A 24854-nucleotide genomic window follows, 5' to 3' on the forward strand; every position below is an offset into this window, starting at 1 on the left:
CATTCACTCGATCATCCAAAACCTCTTGTTGAGGACTTTCAGACCCCTCATTAGCCAGGACTAGAGCTGTACAAGCAGACTGAGTGCTTGCTTCCACAGAACTCAGACATTGTAGACAAAGGAAAGGATTAAGGTTCACCCAACCTAGACATTGTCCTGGTTGTTTCCCACAAGCTGAACTTGGCCAAAACTTCTGAGCTCAAGGAGTCCTGTGGAGTAGACATCAGAGACAGGAAAACTTTTCATTTATCAAATTAGCCCATATAGGTGGATTTTAACCAATCTTAACCATTTCATGCATTTTCTTCCTTCATTTAAGGCTTAGAGTTTTGCACTGAGCTGCAGTATGGAGCTTGAATAGGTTCTCAGGATCCACCAAATACACTGTGTCATAGCAATTGACAGTCATTACAGGATTAATGAAACACAGCATTGGTTGAACATGCCAAAATGACTAATCTAATTTCCAGCTATGTTGTTAAAACACTTTCACAGTCATCATTTTGAGAGAAAGCATTTATCTTCACATTTCACTTATTTATAGATGAGTCATAGCCTAATATTGCTACTCACCCAATTTAATCAAATGCAATTCAGTCAGTATTGCTGAACATGTATATGAAAATTCCAACATTTTCTACTATTTATTGTGAAAATTAGATTTTCATGGCATTAGGAATATATATTTAAAATTTACTGCTTAACACATAAACTATTTGTCTATTTACTTGTCTAGACTATAGTTCACTTAATCTTTCTGAACTTGCTTAATGACTTTTAGAATCCTAAGTTTAAAATGTATTTATTGAGAGCTATTATAGAACACATCTGTAACCCCAGCCCTTGAGAAGCTGAGACAGTATACTCAAAAGTGCTCTGCTGGCCTGTGCTACAGGGTAAGACCTTGCCTCAAAAGTCATGTATTGAGAGGGAAAATGGATAGCGTGAGGGGGAGGTGACATGGATCGTAATGTAAAACTCTTTTACAATGTCAAGAAATTATTAAAAATTTAAAAAGAAATATACCCTTTACTTGACTTATGTAACGGCAACACCTCTGTACATCTCCTTTATAGTAACAATAAATAATTTTAAAAATTAAAATGAAAAACCAGTGATACCATGATATCAGATTTTTCAAATCCTCAAAAAATAAAATACAATGAAGTTGAGTGATTTTTTTAAAGTAGTGTATCAGTATATTTAATCAATATGTCTTTCAATCCACTAAGCTTTCTTCCTTTTTTATGGGTAAGAGAATCAAAATATTAAAATACTAAAAATTATTCTCAATCAGGCAACAAACAGGAATAAATGAGAAGGCATCATTTAACAAGAAGAAAATGCAGAGAGACAGAGACAGCTCAGAGAGAGAGAGAGGGAGAGAGAGGAATTGATATAACTGTGTATATATGTTTTATGAATTAAAATATAAAAAAAGATGGAAAAAAAGACTGACCTGGAAGTAGGAGGCTAAGTCCTAAGCCTAGCATTTATAGCAAGGACCAGTAAACTTCACTTGTCTTTGACAATTTTCAAATGTGATGTTTAGAAATGTTTTTGCAACCAAGGGTTCTTATGGAGACAGTAAATACTTTCAGATTTGCAGGCAAAACTGCAACTACTCAACTCTACCGTCATATCAAAAGTAGTGCCAGATAACATGAAAACTACCATAGTTCTCTCCAACAAAACTTTATTAAAAAATCTATGCTTGACCTTCAAGGCATAGTTTGTTGACATCTGATTTATAGTCTCACCTGGGAAAAGTCATTTATAGTTTTGCTCTTCTATTTTCTTACTCATAGAATACAGGTGCTAGACTACATATTTTTTTCCCAGAACTTGGGACTGAACTCAAGACTATGAATTTGAATGTCCCTTTAAGCTCAAAAGTGTCCACCTTCATCATTTAAACAAGTCTTTCTGAAATTTCATTATCTTTAACAGGATTGGAAGAGACTCGGATATACAAATTCTCCAAACTGTCTTCCCATCAGAAGTAACAGTTCACCATTCAGGGAAAATGAATAAGAATCCTGTTTACCATAGCATTTTATCCAAAGATAGAACACTATAGTAAAGCTGGTCACCTACCTGAATATGTACAGGGAGTTTTAGATCTCTGAACTATCAATCTTCTCTTATAAAATAGAGTCATTACTTAGACAAATTGTGCTTTAAATACACAATACACAAGTGGTTCCAAACCGCGATAGAAAAAAAAAAAAAAAACACTGTAGTGGCTGTTTCCCAGAATTCAAATCAAGTTTCTTTGAGACCTAAAGAAATTGAATCAAAGGTTCTCAAATGTGATATTACAGGTGGTTTTACTATTCAGGGGTGTGATACCCAGCAATATCCCTCAATTGCTCAATTGGAATCATTCCATTTTACTAAATTACCAACGGCTGCTGATTTTCTAGCGTGCAAACACATGAGCACACACATGCACGCGCACACACACACACATATATATTTTGTCAGTCATGGGGCCTGAACTCTGGGCCTGGGCACGGTCCCTGAGTTCTTCAACTCAAGGCTGAGCTCTACCACTTGAGCCACAGAGCCACTTCAGTCTTTTTCTGCTTATGTGGTGCTGAGGATTCAAACCCAGGGCGTCATGCATGCAAGGCAAGGGCTCTACCACTGAGCCACCTTCTAGCCCACATATATATTTTTATAGCGTATACACACACACACACACACACATCTGTATATATATCTGTATATATTATATATATCTGTCTATCTATCTATCTATCTATCTATCTATCTATCTATCTATCTATCTATCTAACCCTAAACATGCTCAGTCTGGCTTGCTATGTCAATGTCTGTGAGAAGATGCTTTCTTTACCACTGATCCTAAAGAAAAGGTATTTAATGCAAAGCTGCTCATGTACTTAACAAGGAGCGACAGAGGGTTACAGCATACATAGCTTTCCCAAATATGTTGGTGTTAAATGTGTCAGTATGGGTCCTCTTTCCAGAGTTAGATTAAATTGGTGATATTTTGACAGATTATATACAACTTAAACCAAATGTATAAATCTAGGTTGCTCTATTGTTATCTAATTCTAGAAAGACTTCTGATGGCTTTTCATTAGAATTAATACAGACATGTATTCTTTTGCTTCTGTTCTGTACATAAAGGACAGTTGTTCTCCCTATGATAACCCTAAATTCTTTTTAATTTTTTTCTTTTTTCTTTTTATTTCTTTTATTTTTTTGCTTATGTGGTACTGGGGAATCATACCCAGGGCTTCACGCATGCTAGGCAAGTATTCTACCACTAAACCACATTCCCAGCCCCCAACCCTGAATTCTTCATGCAGTTTCATGGCCTCTCAGAACTTCCTGTAAACTATTAATATGTGGAACAAATGTATACTTGATATTAAGTACAGAAATTAAAATGATTATTTAATGCTATAAGTATAAATATGAAAGAGAAATACATTATTTTACTAAATGTCTAATGTTTACATATTCCCTAAGTCATTAAAGTATAAAAATACAGAATATAAAGAGCTTTATAGGAAATAAAAATATGTGTATCCTAAAATAAATATCACTTGGGGTATTTTTTTCTTTCTGTCTCTTGTCTATACATGTCTTTCTCTTCCTCTGTCACTCTCTCTGCGTATCTCCTTCACTATCTGTCTGTTTCCATTTGTCTGCCGGTCCTTCTGTTTCTAAACAACTGAGAAGATTATAAGGAGGAAAGATATTCTAAGGGTATATGTGAACTTTCCAGTAGGAATGGAAGCCACTATGAAGGTACTTCCAACCCCAAATCACCCTCTTATCTGTATTCATGTTATACATTTGAAAGCCCTTTCATTTAGCACCATTTTATGAGTACAACTATGACAGATACAGATGTCAAGCCTTTACCCTCAAAGAATGGACAATCTACAACTAAACAGAGAGACAAGATAATATTGAATGTTGGCTGAAAATATGTTTTATGCTTTAATGCTGTATATTTTTGGGAAAAAAATTGAATTATGGTTAGAAAATCTTTTTTTTTTTTTCAGTCATGGGGCCTGAACTCTGGGCCTGGGCACTGTCCCTCAGCTCTTCACCTCAAGGCTGGAGTTCTAGTACTTGAGCCACAGCGCCACTTCCAACTTTTTCTGCTTATGTGGTCCTGAGGACTTGAGCCCAGGGCCTCATGCATGCAAGGCAAGCACTCTACCACAGAGCCACCTTTCCAGCCCCAGGTTAGAAAAATCTTGAAGAACTATAGTTCACCTGAAACTCTGGAGGTAGGAAAGAAGGTCTACATTTAAAAGAAAATAAGTTCCATAGTTACCCATTCTGGTGTCACATGTATATAACAATTTTGATGACTGCTACATTATCATGAAAATTATAATAAAAATTATGCAAGATAAATGGTGCTGTTAGTAATAATATTAGAGTTTCTTAATTTTCATACATCTTTCCAAAGTTTCATTTGGGGCCAATTCTAATTTTTATTCCATCTGCTTTAAATATAGGCATATTATCACTGCTCCCAGAAAAATATCCAGAATGTCCTTGTCCTCGCTCAGGTAATAGCAACAAGTAAGCTTTAGCAACTTTTTAATGTGTAAACATGATCATTTTGTAAATCATAGCAAAAAACACTTGCATTTTTGCAAGATATGTCATATACACAAAATGAGCTGAAAACATTGGAATGCAATACGCTTTCAATGTTTGTACATCATGGAATAATTACTTCCCCAGCAAGGAAGACATTTACTTACAAAATGAGTAGACTTACAAATTGTGGGGAAAGAATTCTGTTGTAAATCGATGGGACATGCTAAGGTTTTATTAGACACTTTCTAAAAATCTCTTCCTCCAACTGACAATAATAATACATCTGCAACTGAGAATTTTTCCAGGAAAGAAATTTTAGCAACCAGTGGATATATTTATTAGAAAAGTCCACAAAAGCTTCCAGAATGAAAAGTGCCCCTTACATAATGGCTTCTCCACTCAGTCTGGGTCTCAACCACCTTAGTATTGTCAACATTTAGATTCTGATTGAGCAGGCACTGAACGAGGCTCAAGAATTCATTTCTCATAAAATTCCAGGTCTTGATGCTAGTTCAAGTAGCATGCCTTGAGTAACAAGCTTAAACATGATCTTGAGACAAGAGGTAAACCATGGCTGCTGATTTCAGCTTCAGGCTCCCTCATGGGTGGCAGGTATCCATTGGGCTAGTGAGGTTTTACCTAGCAGCGATACACCAAGAGAAAAGCCAATACCCTCTCCTTCTATGGTATTGACCTTCAGGCACCTAAGTCTAGATGAAAAATCTATGAAAACTTGTTTGAACAAGGTAAGAAGACAACACCAAGTATGTCTCCTGTACAATACTGGCACCTCACATCCATGGTACTCTCCACTTCAGACATATAAACATCATGACTACCCTTTAAATGCATTCTAATTCATTTCCTTCCAACATTAACAGAGTGCCTCTGTTATGATCTAGAATCAAAGGGCTCCTTTCTTTGAGAAGAATCTTAGGTTAAGTGTCTATTTTATTTTATTTTTAATTTTATTTTATTGTCAAGGTGATTACAGAGGGGTTACAGTTACATATGTAAGGTAATGAATACATTTCTTGTCAAACATTATTACTCTTTCCCTTTCATTCTCCCACTTTCCCTCCCCCCAACTCCTCTCCCCATAAGTTGTAAAGTTCATTTCTCACATATTGTCTTGTGAGTATTGTTATTGCATTGGTTCATCCTTTGTCACACCATTTTGTTGTTCCCCTTTTTTTCCCCAAATCAGATAAACGCACAATTGGTTAGCATGCAGTACTTATAAGTATCTATTTTGGAAGTTCTATCAGTACTCACAACTCCAAAAGCAGTGCACAGTATTTGGTGTGTTCTTGATCTTTGATTGTAGTTTAAGTTCTTTGGAAAAACAGATTGAAAGCTCTACAAATCTCCCCTTGAAGTCCTTGCTCAACTCTTCTTCAAAAGAGTGAACTGAGTACATATTGTACCTTAGACTTCTAAACTGTAAGAACACAAAGTGACCATTTAGCCCTAGTAGTTTAGGGCCAAGTGGCCTGAGGACAGAATGCTGTTACACATAAAATAAATTGACAGGCTGGGCACCAGTGGCTCACACCTGTCATCCGAGCTACTCAGGAGGCTGAGATCTGAGGATCATGCTTCAAAGCCAGCCCGGGCAGGAAAGTCTGTGAGACTCTTTATCTTCAATTAACCACCAGAAAACTGGAAGTGGTGCTGTAGGTCAAGTGGTAGACCACTTGTCTTGAGCTGAAGAGTTCAGGGAGAGCACCCAGGACAAGAGTTCAAGCCCCATGACTGACAAAATAAAATAAAATAAAATAAATTGACAACATCCAACTGAATTGAATATAGGTATCCCTACCAAATTATGACAATGTATTAGGAACCTTTTTTCCTCCCTCTCTCATAATGGGCTAACTCTCACATCCAGTGATGGCATCGCATCCCTCTGTATGCCACATCCGGGATCAGCATGATATAGCCTGTGGGCATGGCTCACCGCCTGATATTTATAAATAGAGTTTTAGCTGGGCACTGGTGGCTCATGTCAGTCATTCCAGCTACCCAAGAGGATAAGACCTGAGGATCACAGTTTGAAGTCAGCCCGGGCTGTAAAGTCCATGAGACTCTTATCTCTATTCAACCACCAAAATGCCAGAAGAGGAGCTGTAGCTCAAGTGGCAGACCATCAGCCTTGAGCACAGGGACAGCATGTAAGCCCCGAGTTTAAGACCCAGGACTGGCACAAAAGAATTGGAACACAACCATGTCTATGTATTTAAGTATTTATTGTCTGGGTGGTTTCACATAAATGGAGTTTGTGCCATGTGACAGAGGACATAGGGCTTGCAAAGCCTAAAATATTTCCATCTAGAATTTTGTGGAAAATGTTTGCCTAACACAAACAAGGTGCTCTAATGCAACAAATACCTGCCTCACTTCACTTCTAGTGTATTATATACCTCAACCAGCTGTAGGTAGGTAGATAGGTAGGTAGGTAGGTAGGTAGGTAGGTAGGTAGGTAGGTAGACAGGTAGGCTGGTAGATTGATAGATCCCTCCAGTGACATGCAGTTTTACCACTCCACATATTGTCATTTGTTTTATAGTGTCAAGTAACTCGGGTTCTCTTATGAGGTCCCAAACCCTCCTTACCCAGCTGTGCATCATCAGCATAATGATTTTCCTAAACATGGGACCAGTGTATAGAGTTGAACCAAACTGAAATTTGCAGTTTTTCTAGGGCAATACAAAAGCCATGCTATTTGGGACAGTGAAATTTCTGAAAGCCATAAGCAAACATCTGATTATACCTGTAACTAAATTAGTGGAAACCAAATGGTCCTTTTGGCAACAAAACAAGAGTGGCTGTTATGGCCATTTGGTTTGACAGGGATTTTACAAGAGGCTTCACAATGATTTGAGCCCATAAAGTACTTGATATTAGAACTACAGATCCTTAGTGAATCTTTACTTTCAAGCCCAGTAGAGACACAGGGCTACCTCATTCATCTGGCATTTTATCATCTTAGCTGGGCTCCAAGGATCCAGCAGGAAAAAAGAGACAGTAATTGCATTCTGTAAGCAATTAACATTTTTCTCTTTTTAAACATTTTCCCCTTTATAGGCATCAGTATTGAAGAATGGAAGAAAAATATAAACTTTCTGTCATCACCTCTGGAAAGGAGGCTAAATGGGATTCTTTCCTAATTATGTTCACCTGTTATATGTGTTAATTCTCTGTATTCCATTCATTTCTATCATTTTGCCAGCACCACAAATCAGTTACTTTGTAATTGTGTTTCGTAAGCCCATACAAGTTCTAATACTGGCTAGGAAAGATGACAGATTCAAATGTGTTCCGAAGATGCTAGTGTCTTTGGGGGTCCTTTAAAATAAATTTATTTGAAGTCAATACTTGGAGATAAAATATTTTCTTTCTTTTTTCTAACCCTACTAAAATACACAACAAGTCTGAGTGTTCACCTATCCATATTCTCTAGTAGAATCTTATATATAAATTTACAAGAGGCTTTAATAACTGGGATAAAAGGCTAATATTTACGAGGCTTAATTGACTTAGTGATGGACCACAGAATCAGAGGCTAAAAATTATGCATTTTGGGGGAGATGTATAATTTTAAGTAACAGCCTAAAATTCATAAAATTCCCCTGAGCCACACAAAAATGGACCTTGATTTCATAAAAGGTCCGAATATAAGTATTCAAATAAAAGGTCTGCATCCTAAATCAAAATGCCATTCTAGCATAACAGGAAGTCCTACTTTGTTTGTAGAAGATAATGAGCTGTGAATGATACAAAATTGATGTTCATAAACTTTTGATGATTCCAATAATTAACTTCTTCCTTGTGTGTATTCTTTTGTATAACCCCGACATCCTGCTGTGTAAATGGCATAAGCGATTTAGCCTTAAAAAAGCCAATTAAACTCTCATCTCCTTTTTGAAGCTTCTGTGCTTCAGTGCAATCCACTTTGAGGTGGGCACTGTTGTAACTCTCACCAGCGTGTGCCTCCACGTGGGTAAAATCAATAGGTTTAAAACTAAACTCAAGTCCAGGATTTCAAACTTGTGTGTTTCTTCCTAACTTCCCTATGCCTCTAAATGGCTGCTGCATAGCCAAAGAGAGACTATGCAGAATGTGATGCTTTTTGTGGAAGAACATGCCATTGATGATTTGAACTTGCTCGGCATTCAAGCATAGACAACTTCCAAAATGCTTCCATATTCATTGCTTAACGTGACCAATTTCTCTTCCTCTTGTCTTTAGTGTTCATTCTATAAGGATCTTCGAATAATCTTGCTCTGTTCAATAAGCTAGTCAGTCACTATATATAGTTATTGAACACTGAAATAGACTTAAGATATGCTTTAAGTGTGACATATACACACTATTTTGAAGGCTAAGTAGGAGAAAAATATAAAATGTCCCATTAATAATGTTTATAAACATTACAGTTGAAATGAAAATATTTGAGGCTAAGCAAACTATCTAAAGCTGCTAGGTGCCAGTGGCTCACATGTGTAACTCTAGCTACTCAGAAGGCTGAGATCTGAGGATCACAGTTCAAAGCCAGCTCAAGCAGGAACGTTTATGAGACCAGAAAAAAAGCTGAAAGTGGAGCAGTAGTTCAAGTTGTAGGTCACTAGCCTTGTGCACAAAAGCTCAGGGACAGTGCCCAGGCCCTGAGCTCAAACCCCAGCACTGGCTCTCTATATATATGTATTAAAGTTAAATTCCACTATGTTTTTTTTTTTATTTTTGAAATATGAATACTAGTGGCACATACTTGCAGTTCTAGAACTTAAGCTACTGAGGCAGGAGGACAAGGAGTTTAAGACCAGCCTGGGCTATATTATATAAAAAGACTGTCTCATAAAGTGACAACAGAAAATTAAAAAACAACAACAACAACATGTGGCTCTCATTATAATTTTAATGGAGTGTGCTACTCTATAACCTTGGGACAAAGATAGGTGATCCTCCCAGAGATTTCTTAGTAACTGCCATTCTTTTTTGCTTAATTTGTCTTGTGACTTCTGCATGTGTTCTGAGCTTTGTTAGCCACCTGACACTGAATCTGATAGGGACTTCAGGATAACACGAATAATGAGAGTACAGTAGGCAGCTATATATGTCAGCTAAAAAAAAAGTTCAGAATTCACCAAGTACTAAGAGTCTTTAGTAAAAAGTAATCCATATGAGATGCCTTTGTTCTCAGGCCATATTTATTTTATCAACTTAAAAATAATCTGAACGAGTATAGGGGTTGACATTTGCACACTGACAATCTTCTGCTGACGTGGCCTCCTGAAATCATTAAGGCCATTTGCCTTATTCATAGAGAGGATGCCAGCCATCAATCATGACTCACAAGACAGCCTGCTCCAGGCCAATCTCATCTTATTGAAAAGGTAGAATGAGGTGAGAGTTGCTTTATCTGGAGCAAAGGTGAATGAGTTGAAAACTAAGGGGCATTGTTCCCTAAAGCACAGTAAGTTTCTTTAGTAAAGTCTGTAAAAGCCATAATTACTATATGTATTCCATGTATACTTCTCTCAGTGAAATCTGATATCTTAGATTAAGAAACATTTCTTTTGAGAGAGAGAAGGGTCAAAATGCAAAAATCTATTGGAAATTTTGCTTTTTCTTTTTTCATTTCCTCCTCTTCCTCCTCCTCCTCCTCGTTCTCCTCCTCTTCCTCCTCCTTTTCTTCTTCTTGTTCTTCTACTTCTTACCTTCACTTTCCTCTTCCTCCTCCTCCTCTTCCTCTTCATTTTCTTCTCTGCCTCCTTTTCTTTCTCCTCTTACTTCTTTCTCTCCCATTTTCTTTCCTGTCTCCTGTCTCCTATGTTCTCCCTTCTCTCCTTCCCTTTTCTCTTCTGTCTTCTCTCTTTCCTATTCCCAGTGTAACCTGAAACTACACTGGAGCTTTTCTAATGACTCTTGGAGAACTTAACATCGTAACTCTCCAATGTTTTTGTTGTGTTTTCTTTTTGCCCCACCACCCAACTTCTGCTGGGACTTTGGCTATGAGTCCTTGAAGCCAGCCACTATTTATATAATTGTTCTAATTTCTTTCTTGCAATTACTTTTTTCTGTTTTTTTTTTAAGTCTTGCCCTTCATTCTATTTCTTTTTCATCTCTCACACTAGGAAAATTTCTCTTTCTGGCAGGTTTCTCTTGTTCTTTTTTGGCAGTATTTCACAGAGGCACAAATAGTCATAATGATCAAAATGTTCACTGGCAGAGGGGCCTTACCCAAGGAGAAGAAACTGCTCCTCAGACATGATCTCATCAGTTTCTCCTCCACTCTACAAAGGAAGGACCCATCTCCCAGGACTGACATCTGTGGGTAAAAACAACTGCACTCTAAACCTCCAAGGAAAGAACTGGGAAGAGTCATTCCCCACCACAAATATAGCTGCTTGACTTCCTTCTGGGCCTCATTTTTAATTGTTATCTTACATAAAAGAAAGATTCTTATTTCTCCCTAAAAATATAGCTTTAAAGTTGCTACTGTCTCCAGCTGAAGAGGCATGGAGGAAAAACCCAAATTTGGTTTGTGTTCTATTTCTAGTCGTAGCCTTGGCTTTATATGCTTTCTTGGGTTCTGTGCAGAGCTCTGCTACTGTTTATTATTTTCTACTATGTATTTGTTTTATTCAGATGGTATATGAGAGTTTTCTAACCAAAAAAGTTCCAGGACAATTTTATCTCTTCATACCAATTGAGATAGGTAAAGCCAACTGATACTCAAAAATATCACCACATGGTCACATATTGACCATTTGAATCCAGTGTCTAAATTAGTATTTGTAAGCTAGGTCTTCAAGCTTTTCCGTTTATACTTTAAAACTTCTGACAGACTTTTATAACAATAATCACATTTAGTAATCCAAATAATCCTCTAAGGTTATTATTTCAACTATCTTTCACAAAATAGGAAAACTGCTAGACCACTTCCCAGAGTAATACATTGACTTAACAGGATGGAGCCTGTATTCCAATCTTGACTTGACTAATTCCAGTTGTGGTTCTGTACTTGCTTTTGTTTACACTATTTCTCAACATGCTAAGGGAAAGAAACACAGAGATTCTTTTTCTACCTTTACTTTCACATCTGTTGGGTTTGTCAAGGCCTGTACTTCTTTAAGAGAACTTGACCTTGGAATGCTCCATTCATGGGCCTACTTCAGAAATCTCTTTCTACTTGTAAGAAGAAAGTGCTTACCAAGTGTCTGACATATAATAGACATCATCTGCTGTAAACTAAGCTATGGGTTTCTAAGAGGCATAATGGACATGCCAACATATTTCTTCTGAGCCAGATGTTGTCAAGGACACAGTGTAAGCTGAGAGCCTGGAGACACCTTCTCATGCTACTTATCCCTACCTTGCCACACACTAGAAGTTACTTCAATTTAGAGGTGGGGACTAGGCTATATCAGGATTCCACATGGGATATAAATTTGTAGGTTTTTACATCTCTGCTTCAAGACTGGGGGAAAATGATGCAAGTTCTCCAAGATCATTTTTTATTTTTTAATCTAGAAATGAATGTTCTACCAAGAACTTTTTGTGGTGAGCTCATCAAATGATCATAGTGTTCAATAGGTCTATATATTCATTGTATTCATTACAAAATGCCACTCATATGTAATGAGCATGCCATATTTATCAACATCTGACTTCAATGCCAACTCATTTGTTGTCAATTATGACTTATTCTTCTTAATAGTTGCATTGTCTAACACATAGTCCCTGAACTCAAGGCACTTCCAATATTCATTCCTTGTATTTATAGTCAACGAAGCTACTGAAGACAACAGCTGAAAAAAACTGTGTGTGCCTGGTAGCTCTTCTCATATTCCCAACATGGACAACCATTCAAACCATTAAGGAATAAAACTTCAGCGTCAGCCTGGAGCTAGTGGCTCATACCTGTAACCCTAGCTACTCAGGAGGCTGAGCTCTGAGGAATGCAGTTCAAAGCCAGCCCAGACAGGAAAGTCTGTGAGACTCTTACCTCCAATTAACCATCAGAAAACCAGAAGTGGGGCAGTGGCTCAAGTAGTAGAGTGCTGGCCTTGAGCTAAAGAGCTCAGACCAGTGCCCAGGCCCAGAGTTTACATCCCATGACTGACAAAAAAACTCCAAACCAAAACATAACTTCAGTGTCTTAAAATTATATGAGTGGATACCCCAGAATATGTTCATCTGTGTATAGATTTGCTCCTTTACCAGAGTTCTTGATCTCTGTGCTGGCCCCCAGGCATATTTTCCTTGAAAGGAGTCTTTATTTTGGAGCCCTTATAAGATATTAGAGTTATGTCCCTGTGTGTGTGTGTGTGTGTGTGTGTGTGTGTGTGTGTATGTGTGTGTGTGTGTGTGTGTGTGTGTGTGTGTGTATGTGTGTGTGTGTGTGTGTGTGTGTGTGTGTGTGTGTGTGTGTGTGTGTTGATATCTCTAAGAATTTTGATTTACTGGGCTCCCTCCAGGGAGTGTAGTCTTACCAGGCTTATCATCAGCCTACTCTGCCATCAAAAGATAAGAGATGGCAAATAGATTTCATGAGACAGCAATGATTGTCAGGATTCATCATGGTGAACCTGGACTTTGTGGGCAGCTTAACTTGGAAGTTTATTGAGAGCTAGTGACAATCATTTTTGATATGGAAGACTATAATATATGGAGCTTGGCTTTTCAGTGGAAAAATTTCTTATATCCCTCTGTTTCAGAGTGCAAATTGTGCTTGACAGCATTGACAGAGCAACAGTGCAGGCTGAGAAGTCTTGAGCAAGAAAGAAGGTGCTGAACAATGGATGGCTGCGGATTGGGAATCAGGAAGAGATGATGTTGAGTCGGGGTTGTCTTTGGAATGTTATTAAACTCCAGTTTCCTGTTACAGAGGGAAAACTGCATTCCTCCTTCAGATGTGGCTGACTTCCATGAAAATACGGATGCCAAGTAGGAACACCATCCTACCTTCAGATATCTGAGTTTAGTGGAACTCTGGTTTAGTGGCCATAGTGAGTCCTCAACCATGCTTCTTGCCAGTTACACATGAATATGAACATGGGATTCTCTGCCTCCAAGGTACAACAGCAAATGTCACAAATTTGTCATCCTCAAATCTCAGGATAGCCTGGTCTAAATACTAGCACAAAGAAGCATGCTCGCACTTGTGCTCTGCCCTTGCTTACATTTTCTTCTCTGCCTTAACAACTGCCACATCAGCATAGCCTTTGCCCTGATTGTTCCCACCCAGGTGTATCACTACTCCTTTGCTAAGTCTTTTCTAATTTGTCCCTGATATCCAGTCACCTTAGCTCCTAATAGAATTTACCCTGCATGTTTCACTGAACTTCTTTCAAACTATATGACTTTCACTTCAGTTCTTTTCTGTCAGTATCTTTGCTCCTGCTTCTTATCATATTATTCTTCCTCTATTAGTTATAAGCAGTTTAAAATCAAGTCTTATGGTTCTGAATTCTTAGCATCTTTCCATGAGCAGAACATGGTTTGTTACAGAACATGGCTCCCACTCAATCCTGACATGGACGCTTCTGTTAAGTCTCTCTTCTTATGGGAAGACCTGGCCTGGTTCCTGAAAGAGCCACAAAAAAAAAAAAAAAGGAAAAAGAAGTTCATGACAGTGGTTGTGAATCAACATGTGTTGATTCAAGCTTTCAGTGAGAACAGCAGCTTATTGAAAGAACAGTACAGAAGAAAACTTTTCATGAACAAAACATATCAACAGGAAGAACCTGTACATATGCATTAGAATTATCTACCAGAATACTTTAAATTATATATATATATATACATAGCATAACATAGATTATATAATTATAGATCTAATATATTATATATTATATAATATGTATGCTATACTAATTATATATTATATTATATATGTATACATTTTATATATACATATAATATATATGTGTTAATATATTACATTTTATTAAATATTATTATATTATATGCATATGTATAAGCATATAATGTATATTATATTGTATATATACATATATTATATATATTATATATTTTTAATGTTTTTTATTATGAAAATACTGTACAGAGGGTTACATTTACATGAGCAAGGTAATGAGTACATTTCTTATCAAGCATTGTTGCCTCCTCCTTTGTTTTTCCCCTACATATATATATATATATATATTTACAAATATATGTATATGTGTATGAGGGTGTATGTGTGTGTGCTGCTCAGGCTAGAGCATGAAAGGAGAGATGGATGGATGATCACATATATGACAGAGGATGACAATCAAGAGTGTAGAAGCCTAAAGCAAAATTTCAGAATTTGTTTCAATAATATCAGGAAGAAACTGAAGGATTTTGATGAGTGTGACAAAATTTTGACAAGGGTGAAGAGCTTTCTAACATGACACATATAGAAGGTAGCATTTAACATTTGAATGAGAGACCTTTTAAATCAGTTGGATCTTATATTTGGCCTTCGGAAAATATGATCATGTTCCGGTTTTCCCAAGGGGATTTTGAAGACAATTTTCTATCCATCTGGATTACATTATATCTGAAATGAACACAAATGACTGCAATAATGGAACAACAATAAAGAATGCTTAAGTTCATTCACAAATATAATTTATTCATATCCAATATGTGTGAACCTAGCCACAAAGACTAGAGACCATTTACTATTTGCTAAAAGATAAGTTTATGTTAGGCGAAATGAACCCCAAGATAAGGATTCAAATGGTTTTTCTTTCTTGCGATTGTTTCTAACATATTTATAAGATGATTTCTTTGTTGCTTCGTATGTCCCTCCCCAACGGTATAACCCCTGTTTTCATTGTATTTGATGTTGGTATAATTTGGGGAGGGGAAGGAAAGAAACGAATTGTTTAAATAGGGATACAGGTGGACCCATTGCAACAATGAAATGTACAAAATACTATGTCGAAAAAAGAACTTTACAACTTTGGCGGGGGCGGGGGGAAGAGGGGAGAAGGGAGGGCAGGGATGGAGGGGGAAGCAAAGGAGGAGGCTACAATGCTTGATAAGAAATGTACTCATTATCTTGCCCATGTAACTGTAACCCCTCTGTACAGTATTTTCACAATAAAAAATCTTATTAATAATAATAAAAAAGAAAGCTTCAACCTGTGCCAAGAAAAAAAAGCATCATCATTATTGTAGCCACTCAGAAATGTTAGTCTTTTTATATTCTTTATGCATGTGCAAGTCAATGGATACAGTGATAGAGATTAAAAGTTAGGTCTAAACTATTGCTGAACATGGGACCATCAATAACTAGAGTTTCATTAATTAATTGTAAACAAATAGTTATTGTAAAAAGTGATAATTATGGAAATGCATAATTATTGTGAAAATATATTGTCTCTTTTCAAAATATAAGTATTGTGAAGAATAATTTGTGAAAAAATTGTGTGTGTGTGTGTGTGTGTGTGTGTGTGTGTATGTGTGTGTGTGTGTGCACGTGCGCGCTTTTTCACTAGGCACTCTACCACTTGGGACATACCTACACTTTTGGCATTTGAATAGTTAATTTCAGATAAAAATGTCATGAATTTGTCTGCCTAGGCTGGCTTTGAACCTTGAACTTTAGATCTCAGCCTCCTGAGTAGCTAGAATTTTAGATGTGAGCCAGGTAGGCCATTCTGCTGGTAGTTTTTGGCAACAAGAACAGGACAGGCCCTATTACTTCATACCAACTATCTGAGGGAATAGTTTGCCAGTTACAGATGATATTTTGGATATTTTTTACTTATTAGATGATATTTCCCTACATAAGGTATCTGGTTATAAGCCAATGATAGATAATTCATTTGAAATAACTTCAAAGATTTTATTCTTCTCTTCATTAGCTTTATTTTAAGGTTGGCTTTGAAGTCATTACCTTGCTTCCTCTTGAGTATTTGCCAGTGCTTATTTTCCAGAAAGGTAATTATAAAAGTCAGTCTATTTCCACCTACAAAATCATCATCTCTTGGGAATATTTTCCTTCATATATACGTAATAATTTGCCATCATAATTAACTGAAGGAAAAAAGGAAGGAAGTAAATAAACAAATTACTTCAATCTCAAATATCCAAATTACCAAGCTCTATTCTTTGATTTCCCAGAGGTAACTGAGATTTTCAGTCTGGACCATGATATTTAATGTCCATGTCTTAGTAAATGAAATAATTGAATTTCACTTTAAGGTGGAAAAGAACCATAACTTACTTAAAAAGTTTTCTCAAAGGGAGGTAAAGCAATTTTTCCTAATCTGGGCTACAGTTTCAGTTAGGATGAATGAAACATTACAGGACTCAGATTTGATCATCTTGCATCCGATATGTCTTACACAGCAGGAACCTGGCACACTAAAACATACATTTCATGATCCTCCTTTCCTTGAGAGATTATCTTTCCAGAATTTTCTCTGTTTTCAGGGGAATAAAAGATTGGATACCTGCCAAATCCAGATAATTATGGTAGCTAGTGCTTGAAATCCCATAGTAAATGTGTGAGAGATAATCATGAGGCTAGAACAATCGCTACTGGGTACCATTTCAGGTATATCTAATGTTTGTAAATCTCAAAACATGAACGTGTAAGAACAGACAAGATGTTTCTGAGAGTTAAATAATTTAATCTAAATGTACTTTCCTTTCTGTAAGAATTTATATCATTCTGATTCTTCTTCAGGCTTGAATACAAACACACTATGAGCTTTAGAGTGTCAGGGGCTTAGTCTTTCCCTCAGTACAGCCATGGCAATGGTAACTATGACTTGGTATATGACACTTTCTTATTAATCTCTATTTTAGACAATCATGTCAATGATTTTTGTTGCTATTGCATGATATTTCTTTTGGTTATGTTCAAAGAATATTTCCTGGCTGGTGTCTTTGACTCAAGTCTTTAATCTTGTCTACTCAGGAGACTGAGGTCAAAGGACATTGTTTGAAGCTAGACTGGGCAGAAAAGATCATGAGGCTAGTAACCAGTAAAATGCCAAACTGTAGTTATGGTTCCCGTGGTAGAGCACCAACCATGAACAACTACACAAGCAAGCACACGAGACTCAGGTGGTGGTCATACACATACAAACAATACTTTCCATATGCAAACATGATTTACCCTAGCCCTTTGACACAAAGCATTTGTTTATTTTGAACAAAAATTTATGTTACTGAAAAGACAAAAGAATCATCCTTCAGCTTATTCAATACAGTTAGATAAAATTCATGTACAATTCCAAAAAGCAAATTTGATGTTTGGGGTAACTAGAAGGTATGCTTTCTTAGTAAGTCACAAAAGTTTACTAAGTCTGGTAAAGTCATTGATGCAGATTGCAACCTATTTTATTTTGGCTATTCCACATTCAAATTATTATTTGTTGCTCTATGCCTTGTTCAAGGCAGACTTCTTTATAAAAGATGGAGAAAAAGCAGTAGTACATTAGAAAGCAGTGCTCTGCAATCATGATGAAAACCAGGAGATTCACAGTTCTTTTCTTTTCAGTGTTAAACAAAAGTAAATTGAACTTGTTATAAGACCCAAGCACGAGCTCACACCTACTAGGCTGATCCAGTACCAGTTGAGCCAGGCCTCTAGCCTTGCCTTTTCTGGTTCTTTTGGAGATGTAGTTTATTGAACTTCATTTCCTGGGGTGGGACAGACTAGAACAAACTATGATTTCCAGATTGCAGCCTCCTAAGTAGCTAGGATTCTAGATGTGACCTACTACCACCAATCCTCCAACTTTTATTTTGTTTTGTTCATAGCGCTGATTTAGCATTGATTTAAACCCTACATTCACTGTGAAATCAAATCCCGCCAGGAGATAGAACCCACATAAAAGACCTTATGTAGAACAGCATGCATGTTTTCCTTCCTTCTTGTTTGCATTAAACTGGAACAAATTAACTTAATGTTGCATGAAAATAAGTGAAGTGTCATCTTAATTAAAAGATGGAAGTGTTATATCCTTTGGCTGAGCTTTAAAAAGTACTTTCCATTTCTTAAAAGCAAAGTGGTTAATTTTTCCTGATGGTTCATAAACTATAATTTTATCATAGTCTATTTTGATATGTTGCGCTGCACACATTTACGCTGTGGACTAGCTATTCATCATGATGAGAATGAAGTCACCAGATTTTAATACTTTTCCAGCACTATGGATGCTCTAACAATGATTGGCCATTGAAATGTCAATCAGGGTGACCTTCTGCCACTAAAATGCAAAGGTCAGTTGTCAGGCAATGAATACTTTCCTAAAATACCACCTATTACTTTGCTTTATCAAGGTATTGTGATTTTCAGTCTTTTGAGACTTTCAGCTTTATGTGTGATCTCGTGTTCACCAGCCACTATGGACTATCACACAAGTGATCTAGAAACAGAGCACATGCCAATAGTAATGCTGCCTTATATTTACTTAAACCACCAAGGCATGTGCTTGGAACATCCTGTCTGTAAGCTTAGGGCATTGCAGAATTGTGTCTGTTCAACAGTATTTCCAACAACTGCCTTAGCACTGCAGAAGAGAATGTATTTCCCAGCAAGGAAACAAGCAGGCACCCATACAACAGGCATGCCAGAATAGTTCATTTAGCAATATGCATATTCAAATCTCTACCAGTTTTTAGAGATGAATACACTCATGAGTTCAGGAATAGAAAGGAGGTAGAGCCAACTAGAACTCCCAAAAAAAGAGAGGGTTCAATAGATCAACACTGATGAAAACTAAACAAAGTAACTTAAGGTTCCTTAAAGTGATTCTACCTTTCACAATACGCCAGCTGAGGTGCCTCTTGGTCTACTCTTGTAATCTCTCTTACTGATGTTCTCACAGGAAGGAAAACCTAGCTTTATGAGCTGATTTCAAAATTCCTAGTGTGTTTTCTTATGCATCATCTTCAGATATTGCAGAAGGTTGTATTTGCCATGTACTCCACTAATAGAAGCACTTGCTCTCTCTTCTTTCCTTCTTTCTGTTATTTGAAGACTGTGGGCATTCAGAAATAGATGTTCCTTTTGACTTTTATTAAGTTCTAAAGAAGCCAATGTGTTTTCAGAGATCACAGTAGAGGAAGTACAGAGCATCAGGGGGATGGAAAACTTTGGAAGAAGATAGAAATCAAAAAGAAAATCAGGAAAGAGCTCCGCTAAGCTTGCTGTGAGAATCCCATTGATGTGTTTGGAAAGGCAAATAAGCCACATAATCACATGTGCAAAAATGTATTACATTTCATCTATTTTTCATTGCAGTTACATCTAAGGAAAACAGAGGTGACACTAATGTGTGTGTGTGTGTGTGTGTGCGCGCGCGCGTGTGTATGTGCATTTGAAAATTTTTCAGCCTAGTGTTTTAGTAGCATATTTACTTTCCCAAGCATTTTTTGACAATGTAAATCAAAGAGGTTTATTCTCAGATAAAGAATTGTATTCCTACTTTGAGCAGTCCATTTGTATTAATAATATTCATATTGATAAATCCAAAATACTTAGAATGAAAACCTGCTTTCCATATTCCTGCTTCCTTCCCTTCATATCTCTTCCAACTGGGGCTACCATCTCTTTGGAGAATAGAGACCCATGGAAAAGTCTAACTTCAATATGGTTTACAGATACTCCAAACCTTTTAGGAAGAAAACTCTACTCTATACTGGTCTTTTGTAACATCAGAAATGAGGGCAGAGGACAGGGAAGTTGATAGCAGAAACATTTTCTATACTCTGAATCCTTTCTGTTCTTCCAAATAGATGTGGCAGGCCAACATGAGGCGGGAAAAAAAGGTGCTAGAATTTCTGTACAGTAAATGTTGCTTTCCTTAGTTTGGCCTGCTCTCAGGAATAATAGCTAGCAATAATAATTATAATAATATAATAATAACATATAATAATAATAATAACAGTCATGCATTCTAGGTGCTGCAGTTGTTGCTCATTCTATCATTTCATTTAATTTCAAAGCTTACAACTTTGCCAAGCAAATGCTTATTAAAACCTGGATTTTCAAATATTAAAAGTATAGTATCAAAGATGATTCAACTGAACTTATAAAACCTAATTTGAAATCCAATTAAGGCATTTGTGTTGAGACATAGAAGGCAGTGGAATGCCGAGTGTTTTCTAAGCCATGGCATTGAACATAAGTACAATTCAGACTCACATTGTTTATTACAATAAATTTGGCTGCAACTTCAGCATTTGGGCTCATCCTAATATTAGAAAAAATGCATAACCTGTAGGTTCAACCTCCAATAATCATGATTTAAGACAAGATATGCTGCAGAGTAGTGTCTCTCATTCAGAAGCTTTAAGCTGGAAAGCAGAGTGTAGGTAGGCTCATTAGTATTGCTGAAGAGTCTCCTGAGCTGTGTCAAGCCCAGTGCTGTTAGGAAATGGACTCATTACCTTACTCATCTAACTATAACCCCTCTGTGCATTATCTTTCCAATAAAAATATATATTAAAAAAGGAAATAAATGTTTGCTATTTCAAAAAAAAGAAATCTTTTCAGTTTCTCTAGAAGACTGCTCTAGGAGTTTGTCTACACACACACTTGGGATCTAGTAAACAGGGACAACAGTGGGGGGGGCAGTTCTGCTTAAAATAAGGAACCTTGAGGACTAAAGTTGGAGCTCACGTGCCAAAGCATCAGCTGAGATGAAAAACAGAGAGGCTCTGAGTTTAAGCCCAAGTACCAGCACAACAACAACAACAACAACAACAAATCCACAAGGGAACCTGGAGAAAGTAACTTCAGAAGTGTTCTTAAATAGATTATCTAATCTTTTCTTCTGAGTTTATCATGGGTTTATCATGTCTTCGAAAGAATTCCCTTTTTTGTGTGTTCTTCACAGATAGTGAATGCTTAGGGACTTTGTCCCTACCCAACTTCTCTCACTTTATAATAACAGCTATATGGTAGGAAAAAAATGACCATTTTTCCTTTGATAATTGTTAGATATGACCTTACAGCAATTTCACTTTTTAATAAATGTATATTACTTAAATAGAATATTTTACTCAGTGAGATTTAGATGTGACAATGTACTAGGTACAGTCTATTTTTTAGTTAGGTTTATTGGATAAAGGAATATGGGAAATGGGCAAATATTTGACTATTTCCTCTAGGGGTATTAAAAGATCTGTATTAGTAGGTAATAATGAATTACTAATCCTATGGTCAAATATAAGGCTCTCAATGTGCATAGATTCATGAAACATGCAGTATTTAAGCTTCCACATGAAACAGTAATAATATAAAACAATATATATTCCATTCTGGTTTTTCCTTAATAATCACTTGATTAATATTTGATGGAAGAAAGGTTAGCATATTTTGTATTTCCTTCTAATTCATATATTTCTTTCTTGTACTCCATTCATTGATTCATTCATTCACAATATAAATGATCTATAATCAACAAAAAATAGAGAATAGTTTCAGCACTGCATTTATTTTTTCTTCTTCTGGGTAGATTTACCTCCTCACAACATTGTAGTCAAGCTTGAAGAAATGACTTGCTTTGGCCAACCACTACTCTTCCCCTTAAAAATCACAAGCCAGGCACAATGGCAACTATGTGTAATCCTAGTGCTCAGGAGGCTGAGGCAGAAGGATCTTAAGTTTGAGGCCAGCTTGGCTACAGGGTGAGACTCTGCCTTAGAAAAATAAAACCCATAAGCAATAAAGAAATCTCTTTTGTGTAGTAGCTGCTGTTATGACAGCCTGGGGTTGAAAATCTGTCTCATTTGATTTGGGCTAATTCAGGCAGGTTATTTAGCCTTTCTCAGACTTATTGTTATAATTCTTAATTATATTGAGCTGGTGGAAGGAAGAACTGAGATAATATGACTAGGAAGAGTACAAGACAAAGGAGTGCACAGAGTAAGCAGTACATCCAAATTATGGACAATTCAAAGCTATTTAGGGGGCACAGCATGACACCGATGGCCTCGTTTTTCTACTTCTAGGAGACAACTGTTCCCATTCCTTCTATTGTCTAACTCCATTGACCAATACACAGCCAAGACTGTAAACAGTTATAAACAGAAAACTGTATTCAATGGACAGAACTGGAATTCCCTAGACTGCCATATGGCAATCTTGTAAACAAATATTTGAAAGTTCTTTCCTTCCTCTTGAAAAATTTACATTCTACAAAACTTCATTTTCCTTAAGTATATAAGTAAGTCTATGTGAATTACATACATATGTCCCACATCTCCCTGTGGAGAAGAAAACTAGTGACAACTTGAAGCCTGAGATCACAGGACTTAGATCTGGCTACCAGCCAAATGTAGCTACAGGAATGAAAAAGAGCAAGGTCATCAGAACAGCCCAAGCAATCCACTGAATCAAGAAAAATAATGTATCACAATCATTTTGATGCAATAAATTTCAGTGTGGCTTGTAACACAATGATAGCTTAACTCTAACTCTCATAGTGAGTTAGGGGTGGACAACACCCACTCAGTGTTTAATGGTTCCATCGTATATTAGTTCTCACATCTAAGCCTTATTATGTCACTGATGTAGACAATATTCTAGAGGAATCCATGTATATGCTTCTTATCTTCTCTCCGAATCATGAAACATCACACAAAGAATAGTTTGTCTTGAACAAGAAAAATACAAATTCTTGCATTTGTCTCATTGGTGTGTGATATTTCTGCATAAGGAAATCCATTAGAGGCCAAGACTCAAGGTTTTTCTTGGATGCTGGTTATGTAGGCATAGATTTCCTAGCAACTTCTCAAATTCCATCCTCCTGGAAGGGAAGCAAGTGTTCATCAACTATCACATCATTTGTACAAATTGTCAAAGCCCTGTGAGCAAGCTATATCATCTAGTAGTAGAGAGAACATTTTTGGGAGGCAAGTTTCCAGTATGCAGCCAAGGACTAATGCTGAAAACAGACTCTTCTAAAGGAAGCAGTTTCCAGCTTGCTATGTTCACTCTGCTGAACATTCAGTTTCTTTGAAGAATTGTCTTGCCTCTCTTCTAGGTTTACTCTGAGGATTAAAAGGGATGCTAATGGAAAAGCACTTGGCAGTACTGGCTGTGAAATGTACACTCACAAGGTTCAGAACTTCTGATTATTATTACTACTTTCTGCAAAGGTCTTTAATACAGTTCACAAGCATTATCACTCAAATGATGTCTTATCATTTGCAGAAAGGAACTATGGGGCAGTGGTACGTATACTCCCTAGGAAGAAGAATCCTAGCTACCACATTTCTCAATTTATGTAAGGGCTCTGTCCTTACATTACTCACTTCTACGATACCGATACAGTCCATATAGTATTATTCATGAGGATTAAATGAGAAGCAATTCAACAAAGTGCTGCACACATTGCCTGGCAGAGAATTAATGTCCGTACAATTTCTTAACAGAGTATTTCCCTCATTGCCAAATGCTTGTATTTTGGATGCTTGTCTTCATGGCCAAATTATGAGAGAAATATTAGAACCAATTATCTTTATGTGATGGTCAGTAATCTAAGGAGCCAGGCCATTGTTTTCCAGCATATGAAAACTGCCCAGACTCTCACAACTTTTCCTGCAGATTTCTACCAGAAAAATTAATGTTCTTCAAGGTTAAGTCAGCATCTCCCATCAACTGAGGGAACAAACAAAGCATGTTTGTTTTGTCAACATCCAGCAACAAAACTAACTCAGCTGTGATGCAAATAGTGAAGCTGACTGACTGATCATCTGGAGAATCTGAATGGGTATCACTCTCAAGAGTGGTTGTGAGTTTCATTTCTGAAGCTCTTAAAAATTACTGTAGTGTGCTTGGTGTTGGTGGCTTATGCCTATAATACTATTTACTCAGAAGGCTGAGATTTTAGGATTATGGTTTGAAGTCAGCCCAGGCAGGAAAGCCCATAGGGCACTTCTCTTCAATTAACTACCAAAATGCTAAAAGTTGTGTTGTGATTCCCTTCAGCAAAAAAAGCTAAGGGATAGCATCCAGGTTCAAGCTCTAGTACCGGTAACAGAAAATCACTATAGGTCAGAGATTCCTTAAGTAGAGGAAAATATCTAGAAGGACCTAAACATGATGGAAATCTAGCATCAGTAGAAAATAACCTAAAGGGAACTTGGTGAATGACAATTTCTCAACTTAATATATGGCTTGGAAATGCAGCATTTGAATGACCAAATATGTTTCATTTTAAAGACTGTCTACACAGTTGGAATCTTTGTTCAAACTCCAAAGCATAAAGAGTAAATCCATCTATCTATCT

At 36.8% G+C, this 24854-nt stretch overlaps 1 protein-coding gene across 8 annotated transcripts in view; it reads right to left on the reverse strand.

Moving 5' to 3' along the window:
• The window catches only part of Frmpd4 (FERM and PDZ domain containing 4), a 493982-nt gene that overhangs the window by 182541 nt on the left and 286587 nt on the right, over window positions 1-24854 (reverse strand). The window contains exon 1 of one of the 8 annotated variants that reach the window (XM_070040878.1): window positions 5872-5948. The exons of the other annotated variants lie outside the window; for them this stretch is intronic. The gene's annotated coding sequence lies outside the window, so the exon portion shown is untranslated. Of the gene's footprint in view, window positions 1-5871; window positions 5949-24854 lie in introns of those variants that run through there. 8 annotated transcript variants of the gene reach the window in all.

This window comes from Dipodomys merriami, unplaced genomic scaffold, assembly GCF_024711535.1.
Source record: "Dipodomys merriami isolate MVZ:Mamm:240054 unplaced genomic scaffold, mDipMer1.0.p SCAF_3, whole genome shotgun sequence".
NCBI lineage: Eukaryota > Metazoa > Chordata > Mammalia > Rodentia > Heteromyidae > Dipodomys > Dipodomys merriami.